This window comes from Dama dama, chromosome 13 (genome assembly GCF_033118175.1).
Source record: "Dama dama isolate Ldn47 chromosome 13, ASM3311817v1, whole genome shotgun sequence".
NCBI lineage: Eukaryota > Metazoa > Chordata > Mammalia > Artiodactyla > Cervidae > Dama > Dama dama.
This window is the reverse complement of record NC_083693.1, coordinates 72,612,785-72,626,191: the sequence shown is the minus strand read 5'-3', so window position 1 is coordinate 72,626,191 and position 13,407 is coordinate 72,612,785. Positions and strand designations below refer to the sequence as shown.

At 35.3% G+C, this 13,407-nt stretch overlaps 1 long non-coding RNA gene and 7 other non-coding genes across 8 annotated transcripts in view; all 8 read right to left on the bottom strand.

Moving 5' to 3' along the window:
* Positions 1 to 13,407, bottom strand: part of LOC133068244 (uncharacterized) — a 68,019-nt gene that overhangs the window by 7,646 nt on the left and 46,966 nt on the right. The window contains exons 13-22 of the long non-coding RNA XR_009695479.1: positions 11,967 to 12,079; positions 11,767 to 11,838; positions 9,848 to 9,929; positions 9,029 to 9,106; positions 7,777 to 7,866; positions 7,022 to 7,107; positions 4,479 to 4,570; positions 3,877 to 3,954; positions 1,256 to 2,797; positions 372 to 455 (exon numbers count right to left, since the gene is read on the bottom strand). This is a non-coding gene — a long non-coding RNA (uncharacterized LOC133068244). The remainder of the gene's footprint in view (positions 1 to 371; positions 456 to 1,255; positions 2,798 to 3,876; positions 3,955 to 4,478; positions 4,571 to 7,021; positions 7,108 to 7,776; positions 7,867 to 9,028; positions 9,107 to 9,847; positions 9,930 to 11,766; positions 11,839 to 11,966; positions 12,080 to 13,407) is intronic.
* On the bottom strand, positions 849 to 920 carry LOC133068701 (small nucleolar RNA SNORD113/SNORD114 family). Its single transcript, XR_009695657.1, has one exon. It is a non-coding gene; the product is annotated as a small nucleolar RNA SNORD113/SNORD114 family (small nucleolar RNA).
* Positions 1,837 to 1,908, bottom strand: LOC133068681 (small nucleolar RNA SNORD113/SNORD114 family). Its single transcript, XR_009695641.1, has one exon. It is a non-coding gene; the product is annotated as a small nucleolar RNA SNORD113/SNORD114 family (small nucleolar RNA).
* Positions 4,100 to 4,174, bottom strand: LOC133068692 (small nucleolar RNA SNORD113/SNORD114 family). The gene has a single exon (XR_009695651.1). It is a non-coding gene; the product is annotated as a small nucleolar RNA SNORD113/SNORD114 family (small nucleolar RNA).
* LOC133068686 (small nucleolar RNA SNORD113/SNORD114 family) lies at positions 5,042 to 5,113 on the bottom strand. Its single transcript, XR_009695646.1, has one exon. It is a non-coding gene; the product is annotated as a small nucleolar RNA SNORD113/SNORD114 family (small nucleolar RNA).
* LOC133068693 (small nucleolar RNA SNORD113/SNORD114 family) lies at positions 7,593 to 7,665 on the bottom strand. Its single transcript, XR_009695652.1, has one exon. It is a non-coding gene; the product is annotated as a small nucleolar RNA SNORD113/SNORD114 family (small nucleolar RNA).
* On the bottom strand, positions 8,334 to 8,407 carry LOC133068713 (small nucleolar RNA SNORD113/SNORD114 family). The gene has a single exon (XR_009695667.1). It is a non-coding gene; the product is annotated as a small nucleolar RNA SNORD113/SNORD114 family (small nucleolar RNA).
* On the bottom strand, positions 9,379 to 9,452 carry LOC133068690 (small nucleolar RNA SNORD113/SNORD114 family). The gene has a single exon (XR_009695649.1). It is a non-coding gene; the product is annotated as a small nucleolar RNA SNORD113/SNORD114 family (small nucleolar RNA).

The following is a 13,407-nucleotide window of genomic DNA, read 5'->3' as shown; positions in this document are numbered from 1 at the left end:
CGGTCATGTACCATTCATTATTAATTGAACTTCAGGGTTTCCATAGTACAGTAATAATATTTCTTGTCTCACTACATATTTTGATAATTAGACAGTGTTTTACTCCATTCATCTTTATTTTTAATTAAATGTTTATTTATAGATTCTCATATTATCCAATTATATGGATATATGCAGCCTGGCATGCTGCAGTCCATGGGGTCGCAAAGAGTCGGACATGGCTAAGCAACTGAACTGAACTAACTGAACTGATATTCATACTCAACACTGAGATAACAGCTGCCTTCTTAACTTACATCCCACATTCCTAATAATACTGTGAATCACCTTAAAGACAAAACAAACTGGAAAAAAGAACAACTATTACTCACATTAATCTCCATCATCCTATTATACAGAGGCAACTACAGAGTTTGCGTCCATGGAAGATGTTAAATCATTCTACTGCATTCATTCTGGGAAGTACAGAAAATGCAATACAATAAAAAATATTGAGAACTAAATTTACTCAGTATTCAGGTATTTATTATTTTCTCTTATTCTCTCAATTTTTTTGTCTTGTTAAAAGAAAAAACACAATAATTTAACTGCCTCTTATTTCTGCATTTCTATCTAATCTTGGTCAAATAAGTGACCCTCAGAAAATGTGTTCAATTTCAACCATGCTTCACCCTATTTTTTCCTTATACATTAATTTATGTTTACTTAATGGTTCCATCACAGATCCACTAATATATAACAACAAATCTAAGTCCAGAAAATCAATACAAGAATATGGTCTTTGAATAATCCAGACCTCTCTCTAGAAAAGCAGTTTTGGAAAGGGAGGAGACTCCAGGTATTCTGCGTTGGACCTCAGAGTTTCAGACATGTTTTCATCGTTCAGGACTCTACCCGAAACGATCATCATCATTGGTCCGTGACTTAGTCTCTTCTCTTCATTCATTTCTATGTTTCTATTGATTAAATCATCAGTTAATTGTTATTAACAAAAATAATATATGATTCAGTAAATCTCCTAGGAATAAGACCTTCATATTCATAATCTCAGTTTACAGAATATTTTCTCATTTAGAGGCTTTCTCTTGCTTTGTTCAACCTCAATCCTGCACATTATTTATTAATTTAAATAATGTTTCTTATCATATTTACCACTGAACTATGGGCAACATTTTTATTAATTTCATACTTTTTAATAATACCATGAGCACCCTCAAACAAAACACCCAAGTCAAGAGTCTGGCACATTATTTACCTTGGGGTTTTCCTGACACGGAGACAGCAGATGACTGAACACAGTGAAAGCTGAAGCGGCAGGAACACCCCTTCTGAAGAATAACAACCAGACAAGGTGACAAAAATATTCAGATATTCTCCCCATTGATCCAATATTCTGTGATTCATTTGCACAGTTACTTAGTCATTTACTAAATGATAATAATATCGACTTCTTTTTCCCTTAATGAATCTAATGTCAAATCGATTACTGACTCAGTCAGTAACTATTACCTATCATTTTCCACATCACTCTTAACCAAAGAGATAACATCTTTCTAGGACTTTTTTACCTAATGGATATCAGTCTTTTCAATATATATTAATGTATTAGTCTATGTTGGTATTATTTCCCAAAACCACATATTTTTATTATTGAAAAGTCTTTAGAGTCATCATTATTTATTTTATAAATTTGCAACTAACTATTTCATTCATCAAATCATGAAAATAGAAAACAAAATGCATGGTCATAATAACCAAAACAAATATCTTTTTATATTCATAACCTTTGACTATAGGATCACTTCAAACAACACAATGGAATAGATTCCATTTGCATTGGATCTCAGAGTTCCAGAGATGTATTCATCATACATGACTCATACGCCACGGGTAGTCATCATTGATCCAATATTGACCCTCTTTTTCTACATACATTTCTATTTCTTTATTGTATAAATCATAAATTCACTAACAATTTTAGCAGTGCAATTAAAAATACAGGAGCTTTGGTGTATACAGAATTACTGCTAGTTTAACATATCTCACATTAATAGTCATTTTCCATTTAGGATTAATCAGTACAATGGTTCATATATACATACTAAACAGAAATGTAGCTACCTTCTTCACTCATATTCCACATTTCTTAATGATTGAGTGAATTTCTTTAATAAAAAATACTGAAAATGGAACTTCAACTATTACTCATATTAATCTCCATTCTCTTATTATTCAGAGGCAACCACAGATCTGGTGCCCATGACAGATTCTATATCATCTCTAGTGCATTCATTCTGAGGAGCGCAAAACACAGAAGGGGATGAAAATATTGAGACCAAATCGCCACTGATCCTTACTTGGGGCCTTTCATTTATACCACATTTAATTATTCATTACTTATTCTATGTTTATTTCTTAAACTTCTTAAAAGAAGTTTAAGTTTATTCTGAAAAAGAATAAATAAATGGCTATTATATGTCTATTGCATTCTGGCCAAAGAAGTGACCCTCTCCAGTTTAACGGGAGTCACAATTTTGAATTTTTATTCACAATACCTTTTCTAGAAAGAAGATACTCATATGAGAACACTTTCACAAGTTTTCCTTACATGTTTATTTATGTGTTTAATGATTTCATTATAGATTCATTGTTAATAACTACTATAACTATGAAAGTAACAAGAATATGATCTTTTTGATACCAGACAACAATTTCAACAAAGGACATAGACTACTTATATTCTGTGTCGGATCTCAGAAAGACACTTCAGAAATGTTTTCATCCTTCAGGACTCTTCCTGGAACGATAAGCATAATTGGTCCATGTGTGTGTCTCTGTGTTTTTTCATTTCTATTTGTTTATTGACTAAACAAGTAATCCATTCATAAACATTTTAAAACTCTATTATTCAAAAAACGTAACAAGCCCAGGACATCACTACTGTGTAAATAGTTCAATTTCACAGCAATGTGATTTCAGCATCTTTTTTTAAATTAGATGCTGTTTCTGAATCATATATTAATCAACTAATATTTCATCAAATTCTCTATTTTTCACTGAGCTATAATTGGCTTTTTGTTACTCAGTATGAAAATTTCAAACTGTAACCTTAATACACAGATACACACAAATAACACAAACACAGAAACCAACAAATCCATGATAAACTTGACTAAACTTCTTTCAGGTAAAAATAAGCAAACAAACCAAGACAAGAAGCTGGCTATTACTGACAACTTAGCTTTCTATTTCTAACACAGAGATGCAATTGTAAGGCACAAAATCAGGGGGAAAGGCTAAATTAAAATTTTAACACTCTGTACTTCGAAAATACTCAACAAAGCCTTGTTATAGCTAATCTATCTCTGCAGAAACTCTTATCTCATACTGTCTCAAATTTATTGTAAGATTTCACAATGCATTAATCAATAGAAAGCTTCATATTCATTACTTATTTATCAATGATTTGATCATCTGGAGATTATCTGGCCTTATTTGATTACCTGTAGAAGGGAATGGCAACCCACTCCAGCATCTTGCCTGCAAAATCCAATGGATAGAGGAGCCTGGTGGGCTACAGTCCATGGGGTCACGAAGTGTTAGACACAACTGAGTGACTAACATTATTTGATTATATTTCAAACATCTTATTGGAAAAATAATTACCAATAGAAACCAGCAAAAAAGAGTTAAAGAGCAGGGAATGCTCAAAATGGTCTCCTGGCTCCTAAAAAAATGCATTCCAACACAATACCTCAGGCTCCATAAAATGTATTCATAACACACAACTCACATGAAACTAGTGGGCATCAATCATCCAATGTTACCTTCTTTCACCTCATTTATTTCTATATTATTTATTGAATAAATACTCACCTGGCTCTCTGTCTCGTAGCAACCTGAAGCACATGACCTTGATCATCATGGAGGCTGAAATCACCATGAGCTTCTATTCTGAAAAGTACCAAGGAGAGAAGGAGAGCACAAAGATAGAAATTTGCCTTTCATGGATGTGTACTCATGCTTTTTGATACTTTCATTGGCTCAATTACTGAAACCAATGAAAATTCATGAAGAGAAAGACCATATTTCTTTTCTATTGGACCTCAGAGTTCCAGACACGTATTATTCGTCATCGATGACTCATTCACTGGCGTGGATCATCATGGATCCAGAAACCATGACTTTTCATTCGATATTGGTAACTGATTCATGCCTTAATTCACTAATGGCAATTTTAACACTATGGGGTTAAAAGGAGGCCAACGAGGTGTCATATGGCTCATAGGTCTCTAGAAATTTTTCACATCATTCCATCTCTGCCTTACCCCTTACGCGTTACCCCTGCATCACTTCCTTGTTCATCAAGAAACTGATAAAAGTGGCCTTCTTTCATTTTCTGTCACCTAAGGTAGCAGTGAAATCTTTACTTTTAGAGAAACCACCTTAGAACAGATGAGGAATGAGATGATTCTCACATGGGTCTAGGTTCTATGGTCCCAACAGCAAAGATGCCATCCTAGGCCGGTGCTCCATGAGGAATCCCTCCATCAGATCCCGTGCATTCACTCTGAGAAGTAAAAAATACAGCAGATCATCAGGATCGTGGAGACTCTCTCCACAGCTCCCTGCTTCCATTCAGGCTTTCCTTAACTTAGGGTATGTGGGAAGTCTCTTGAAAACAAACCACCTGGATCTTACTGTAGAGCCAGAAGACAAAGGCTGACTATTACTTATCCTGTCCCCACCATCCTTTCCCTAAGTGCTAACATTTATGGCCCATGGCTTCCTCATTGAAATTTGAGGTGTCCTTTCTATATTCTACCTTGTCTCAACCCATGCTTCCAGGATTGGCAGTTGTCTTCCACTTTTCACCTTTATATCTCGTCATGTGTTTAGGAAGACCTACTCTATTTGTCCATTCTATTCAACAGAAGGTCCCAGCATCCAAACAAGGACCATTAATGAGACCCTCATGCATTCTTGACCTCTGCTAAAGTCATTCCTGTCAGGATAATGGATGGACCTGATTCTATTTGCATTGGACCTCAGAGTTCCAATCACGCATTCATCATTCACAATTCATACGCCACCAGTAGTCACCATCGATCCAATGTTGTTGCTTCTTCTCTTCACTGATTTCTACATTCTTTAATCATTAATTCCACACATCTCTCCTAGTACACCCCCTTAAATGTGATCATTACTCACACGGGTTTCTACAACCGTAAGGTCCATGACCACAGACTACTGACAGTTTATTCAGCTCAAAGGCGTCGATTCCCATGAATAGAATCCAGTCCATGAAAACGAAAGAAAAAGAGACAGAAAGAAAAATTTAGGGCCACTGATTCTTCCACTCCAAATTTCATGTTCTGAATCATGAGGAATTAATACCTATTTCATAATGCAAAGATGTTGTTTTCTGAAAATAAAACTATGCTCAAATCTGAGAGTATACAAACAATACAAGTGACTCTTCCTGTAGCATCTACATGATGCTTTGCCAAGGAGCTGACCTCTTAGGTTCATGTGCTGCTGACTGTGTATCCACAGAGGCAATTTTTATCATTATTTCTTGCAGGACCGCAAGGGTCCAGAGGAGACACTGACTGACATTTTCTACTCAATCTAGTAGGTATATCCTTTCAAGGGACCTGTCTTTTGATAACAAGAAATCTAAATTCACTAACCCAATATAAGAACATAACTTATAGATTCCCAATATCTGTCCACAGGAAGAAAGAAAAGTAGACAAGAGGAGATATGCTATCACGGCCCTCAGGTTTCCAGATACTCTGGGTTACTTGCCCACCCCTCATCTTCTACCCAAGTTCATCTTTGGGTCCCTAAGGCCCAGTTGTAGGTCTTTCATTCATTCATTTTGATCATGAATCATCATTATATGAATTAATCATACAATGCTTCATATTAATCCCATATTTCACACTGGGCTATCTGGATTTCATTGATTGTATTTCACAGTTTGCAATAATAAAGTCAATACCTTTAAACAAAACATTGAAACTAAGACCAAAATTTCTCTATTACTCATACGGCCTCCACAGTCCTAAAACATGAATACAACCAGAGATCTCACGACTGTGGAAGAATGCTCCTACCAGTTTAAGTGTACCCATTCTAAGGAGTACAGAGCAGAGAACATGATAAAATGGAGACCTTATCGCCACTGATCCGTGTTTTCCACCTTTCATTTACTCATTTAGGCATTTATTAATTTTTCCTAGTGTAGCATTTTTTTCTCTTAACAAAAGAAACCCTTAAACGTGAAACTGACCCAGAACAATGCTGGCTCTTACATATCAGTGTCTTTATTACCTTTTCAGTAAGAAGGCAAAATGCCTAGCTTAATGGGCATGAATGCTGTCAATTTTATCAATAATATTTCCTGCCTCACCACATATGTTCCTAGTGGACAACCTTCCCTTTCTGCTTTTTACGTGTCCTTTTACATTTTTAACAGTTTGCATATTGATTATCATTAATACATTTAAATCTGTATTACATTTAAATCATTTAAATCAAATCATTTAAAATCAAAAATACATTTAAATCAAAATGGAATATGATGTTTGTGCTTTCCTGACATTCATCTCTGGGGTTATTTAAAATAAAAGATTGACTAGATTTTGCTTTGTGAGGTATCAGGGTTACACCATAGACTCCCATGCTTCCAGTCATATGGTCCAGGAGGGGCTCTTTCCCTACCAAAATCTACATTTGTTTATTAATTCATGATTATTTAAATGCACGTAAGTTACCCAAATAAATCATGAGTAAGACCCTTGAATATCTCTGACATCCATCTAAACAATCATTTCCGCTGACACTCAACTCTTTCATTAACTGATCTCAGTGCTTCATCTATGGATTAATTGTCATATTGCTTTGCATCGATGGTATTTGACATCAGATTTCTGGAATTTTTATGATATTTAATTTTTAATATCTTTTTAAAAATATGGCTTAATCCAAGACAAGTACATTGACTAGTACTCACATTGATCTCCATTGTCCTAACATACAGATGCAACCACAGGGCTCCAGGCCGTGGAAGATGCTTAAGTCAGTTCAAGGGCATCCATTCTGAGGAGTACATGGCAGAGCAAATGATAAAAAATTCAGAATCTAATCTTCATTGATCCTTGCTTTTGCATTTCATTTTTAGTGATTTAGACAATCATTAATTTAGAATACTCTAAATTAATTCATTTTCTCTTAAGAAAATGAAACTTAAAACTTGTCCCTAACAAGAAAATGAGCAGTGACTATGATTATTGTCTATATTATTCTTACCCCCAAATTTAACAGTCATGCACTATTTCCTTCTCTTTGGACTTATTTTCAAATTTATTGACAGTATTTCTTGCATGACCACACAGTTTTTCAACTGGATAAGGATATATTCAGCCAGCTTTATTTACATATTTATAGATTATTTCATTTCTCCAGTTATAACAATAACGTGAAAATGCATGAATGAACACAGAAAAAAATAAGATTCCTGTATGTTCCTGATTTTGATCTATGGGATCTTTACAAGCAGAGATAACGCATTGAATTTCCTTCTCCTGGACCTCAGAGTTTCAGGCACACATTATTTATCATCTATGATTCAAACCATCAGTCATCATCATTAGTCCAGGACCGGCACAATTTCTCTTTGTTTATTAACTTATTAATTCACACTAATCATACAGTAAATACTCTTAAGTAAATACTCAAACCAACACAAGAACTTTTACTATTACTTACACTGGTCACCATACTTCTAATGAATATATAGAGGCAACCAAAGGGCTTGGGATCATGGAAGATGGTTAAATCACCTCAAGTGTGTCCAGTCTGTGGAGTACAGAGCATACTAGTTTATAAAAAAAGATTAGGATCTTATCTACATTGATCCTTCCTTTCCACATCACTTACTCCATTTTTTATGTATGTATTAATTTTTCATTACACATACACATTTTTTCTATTAACAATGAGAACAAACTCAACCTTGGAACTGATCCAGAATAGAACTGACTCTTAATTATCCATGTCTACGTGATCCTTAGCCAAAGAAGTAACATATTTGATCCATTTATTTCTCAATGGGCTTCAGTATTTTCAAAACTAATAGTAATATATCTTGCCTCACCTCATGGTTGAATAATGCTTCATTTTTTCCTTCCTCCTTCTCTAATGATTCTATGATCCATTAACAATAAACCTAAATCTATAAACCTAAGAACATGACATTTGTGTATTTCTGACAGTTGTCTATAAGATCCTTTCCAAATTAAAGTTTGAACACATTATTTTGAGAGTTGGATTTCAGTGTTTCAGATACTTCTTTTCATCATCTACAATTCATATGCCACCAGTCATGATGACTGTTATGTGGTTCATTTCTAATGTTTGGGTCTTGTTTTCTTCATGGGTATCTATATTTTTATTGATCAAATTATTAATAATTATTAATTTTTTCATATTAAGGAAAAAATAATTCATTATGAAAAAGCCAAGGGTAAGATTCTACAGTCTATCTATATAATCATTTCCCACATGGACCATATCTCTTCTGTTATTCAGTATCAATGTTGCCAAGTCACTTCAGTCGTGCCTAACTCTGCGACCCTGTAGACGACAGCCCACCAGGCTCCCCCGTCCCTGGGATTCTCCAGGCAAGAACACTGGAGTGGGTTGCCTGCCATTTCCTTCTCCAATGCATGAAAGGAAAATTGAACGTGAAGTCGCTCAGTCATGTCTGATTCTTAGCGACCCCATGGACTGCAGCCTACCAGGCTCCTCCATCCATGGGATTTTCCAGACGAGAGTACTGGAGTGGGTTGCCATTGCCTTCTCCACAATATCAATGTTACCTGTTATCAATTAATCAACATGTTTCATAGGTATTTATCATTGATAATAGCTAACTTTTTAATTTAAGAATTTTTAATAATACCAAACACACCCTTAAATGAAGACTCAAACCAAGACAAGACTTTTGATCAAGACCCACCTTGGCCTCTCTTTCCTGACAGAGACATTATGATGATCTTCATTGTGGCAGGAGCTGAGGTCCACTCCAGTGTCTGTTCTGAAGAGTAGCAAGCATAGAAGGTGATAAAAAGATTGAGACATTCTAACCATTAATCCATACTTTCTATCATTCATATACATAGTAATTTAGGTATTTATTAATTTATAGTAATATTTATTATTTTTCTCTTAATCAGATATTAACTTTACTCTCCTATTGATTCTATTACAAAAATATTTTTAAAATCTGTGACCACAAGTGGAAAAACAGATCCTTGCATATACGTGAGAAATGTCTAAAGCAACGTTTTCTACCAGATTCTTTCTGTGTTGGACCTCAGAGCTCCTGACACGTAGTATTCACTATACATGACTCATATGCGCCAGTCATCATCATTGGTCCAGATTTTACCCTTAGTCTTCATTTTTTGTTTAATACAGTAATTCACAAATAACAAAATTAATCTGTGTAAATCACAAAGACCTAAGTAGTTTCTGGAAAATTCCTAACATATGTCTTCTAACAGACTCAATGTTTAATATACCAAATAATCAACATCATGCTTCATACCAACACCACCTTCATTGTCAGGCTCTGGTTGGCCTTCCATCATTATATTTCATAGATTTTTTTTTTGATGCATAGCATGTGGGATCATAGTTCCCTGAAAAGGGATTGAACCCATATCCCTTGCAGTGGAACCATGGAATTTCAACCACTAGACTGCCAGGGAAGTTCCAAGTCTTTAAACAGTGAATACCATTAGCTACCTCAACAAGAAATTTAACTATTACTTACACTGGTTCCCACACATAGATGCAGCGATAAATTTTTTGATCACAGGAATCATGGGAAACTTGAACAGCATTGAGAACCCACCCTGAGGAGTACAAAGCATAGCAGATGATAAAATAATTCAGGCCTTATGTCCAATGATCACTGCTTCCACATTTCATTTCCTTAGTCATTTAAATATATACTAATTGATCTTAATAATTCTGCCTCATGTCCTAAAGAAAGAACAACTCTGAACTCACTACTGGCACAGAGCATTAACAGTGACTATATATTATCTCTGCCTATGCATGAGATAGCTAGCTAAAGAGGTAATACCCTTGATCCAATTACTTCTTAAAAAATACTCATACTTCCAAATTAAATTAATAGTATTTGCTGTCTCGTCTCCCATAATTGAACAAAACTTTACTCTCTTCATCTTTATTTACTCAAGTAATTGAATGGATTTGTTATTGATTTTTTTTGTAGTAGTAATGCCATCAAAATGCATGAACCACTAAGGTCCAAGAACTTTGTCCAGGACTAAGTTCTGGGACTAGCATTCCTAGCCTGCCTCGGGATCACATCCACCAGAGACAATAGACTAGGTCTCTTTCTATATAGTACAACTCAGTGCCAGTTACAGGTCACCCATCACCCCTGATTCACACCCTACCAGCTGTCCTTTGTTGGTCCACGATTTGCCCTCTTTCTCCTCATTCATTTGCACACTTGTCGATTTTTAATTTTTAATTGACTAACATTAATAAAAAAATTTACATGAAGCACAAAACCTTAAAAACAAGAGTCTCAAGTATTCTTAACATCTGTACATACAATAATTTCCCTCAGCAATTCTCTCTTCCATTAATCAGTCTAGGTTTGCACCTACTCATTAAGAACCATGTGTGACATATGAATTCCATAATGGGCCACAGCTAACTTCTTAGATTATACTTAATGCATGTTTTTAACAAAACAGTGAATATTCTTAAACAAGACAGCCCCACCAGGGTAAGAGCTTGGCCTATTACTCAAATTTGTCTCTTTGCTAATACAGAATTCACTGCCATGGCAGAAGGCTTACATTAGTTCAGTTCATTCTGAGTATAAGCAATGCAGATAAGAAGATCTTGAGACATTCATTCCATTAATACATGCTTTTCTCATGGCATTTTCTCAGCCATTTATGTATTTATTAGTTTATAGTGATTTATTTCTTTTTTTCTAAAGTAAACTAGTTGAACTCAAACTCAGACTCAAAGCCAAGAACAGAATAATATGTTTCCCTGCCTCTATCATTCTTCCCCAAACTGTAACCTCCTGACCCATTTATTACTTAATGAGAACCTCCTTAATGAGGGTAGAAGTTATATTAATAGTAATTCATGCCTCACCACATATTTTCATATTTGGATATGCTTCACCCTTTTCATTTTATACACTGACATATTTATTTATTCTTTCATTTAATAATTTAAGATAATAAAATCCAAATTCATTAAGTACCAAAGACTGAGAATACAATCCCTGAACATTACTGAAGTCTACCCCTTTCCACAGATGTAAACATAATTTTTTTGTCATGGACCTCAGTAGTTTGTAGATGCTTTTATCATAAAAAATATTTCAAAATGCATTCCATTCCCATCATTGGTCCATGGTGGGCCTCTTTTTCATAGTGTGAACACATTGTGCATGTCTGACTCTTTGTGACCCTATGGACTATAGCCCGCTAGGCTCCTCTGCCCATGGGATTCTCCAGGCAAGAATACTGGAGTGGGCTGCCACGCCCTCTTCCAGGGGATCTTCCTTACCCAGGGATCGAACCCACATTTCCTGCGTCTCCTGCACAGCAGAGAGATTCTTTACCGTTGAGCCACCGAGGAAGCCCATGAACCCAATATCAGAACTAAACTATTGACTAGTATTATACTTACATCTCCAATGTGCTCTTCCTCATGATGAAAATATCTTACATTGCTATCAACTAAGGAATGTATAGGGAAAACCTAAAACAAAAATTTAAAGAGCTATAAAAATGGATTACAGGGACTCAAACTGTTTTTAAAATCATCCCAAATGATCAAATTTATCATAATCAAATTAATCATAAATTTTCATTTCTCATCATTCATACAGATCTGTCCTTATTCGATTTTCTTCATCTATGTAGTCATATACTCATTTCTTAAACATACTGGCAGCCTAGAGATCTTGGTCTTTTCAGTCCAGGTGTACCCATTTAGTGGTCTGTAAAAATGATGTTAAAAGAATGAGACATTTTCACCATGCATGCATCCTCAGTCATATCTGACTCTTTGCAACCCCACTGACAGTAGCCCACCAGGCACCCTTGTCCATGGGATTTTCCAGGCAAGAATACTGGAGTGGTTGCCATTTCCTACTCCAGGGGATCTTCCCGACCCAGGGATCGAACCCACATCTCCTGTGTCTCCTGTAGGTGGACTCTTTCCCACCTGAGCCACACTAACATACAGCAAGACCACTACTCTAGAAACATAACTTCCTGATAGGCAGAATTAGCAGAACTTGGGAATATATTAGGAAGGCAGAGTAGTGGAACCCACACTAATTGTATTGAGTCAGAAATGCTGACACTGGGACCAGCAATCTGCCATCTAACAAGCCCTTTGGGTGATTCTGATCAAGTGTGAGAACAGTGCTGTACATTAACTGAACAGAGAGGTAACACCCTTGATCTACTGGTTTCTTAATGTAATGCTGCACTTCAGAACTATTTGAACAAAAATTTTTATCTATCCATCTACCTATTGATTCTTTAATTTATTCCCATAGACTATTGTAACAAGTCCCCAGGATCTATCTAAACCCCAGAATTAGATTCTTGAAAATTACAGAAATCTAACTAAAGACTTATTCCCATGGATAATAATATCAAATCTCCTTTTGAAATGAACTTCAATGATGCAGAAATGAATTAATCACAAGACACATTCAGAAAGCATTCCATTCACATCATAGGTTCCTGCTTGACTCTTTCTCATTTAAATTCTACATTCTTTAAAGATGTAAAAAAGAACCACCATGGACCCACTATCCACTCCACATTCAAACACTGTAAATGTTTTACATTTTCCTGCAGGTTGCTTCACTAAATTAATAGCTTAGATTTTTTCAACAAAGGAATGTTTATAAACTGTGGTGCAAACCTAATCTGGAATAATAAGTAGCTGTGAAATAGAATGTAAAAGCCTCAAACTTTTAGAAAATTATATTGAATTCGAAGACTTCATAAAACTTGCCACACTGCGTATCTTCAGCATATATCCACATTTGGTCTTCTCTGACTTTATTTGTTGGTAGCTATTTATTAGTAATTTTAATTTTCATCTGTCCATTCTTTAATTCATGAAGTAATTTGACAAACTATTCATGTTTTTAAATAAAATGAAAAATGTCAATAGTGTGGGTGCATACCAAGGTCACTTCATTTGTGTCCAAGGCTTTGCAGCTCTTTGCCACCCTATGGATCATCCCCCGCCAGACTACTCTGTCCATGGGATTCTCCAGGGAAGAGTACTGGAGTGCACTGCCAT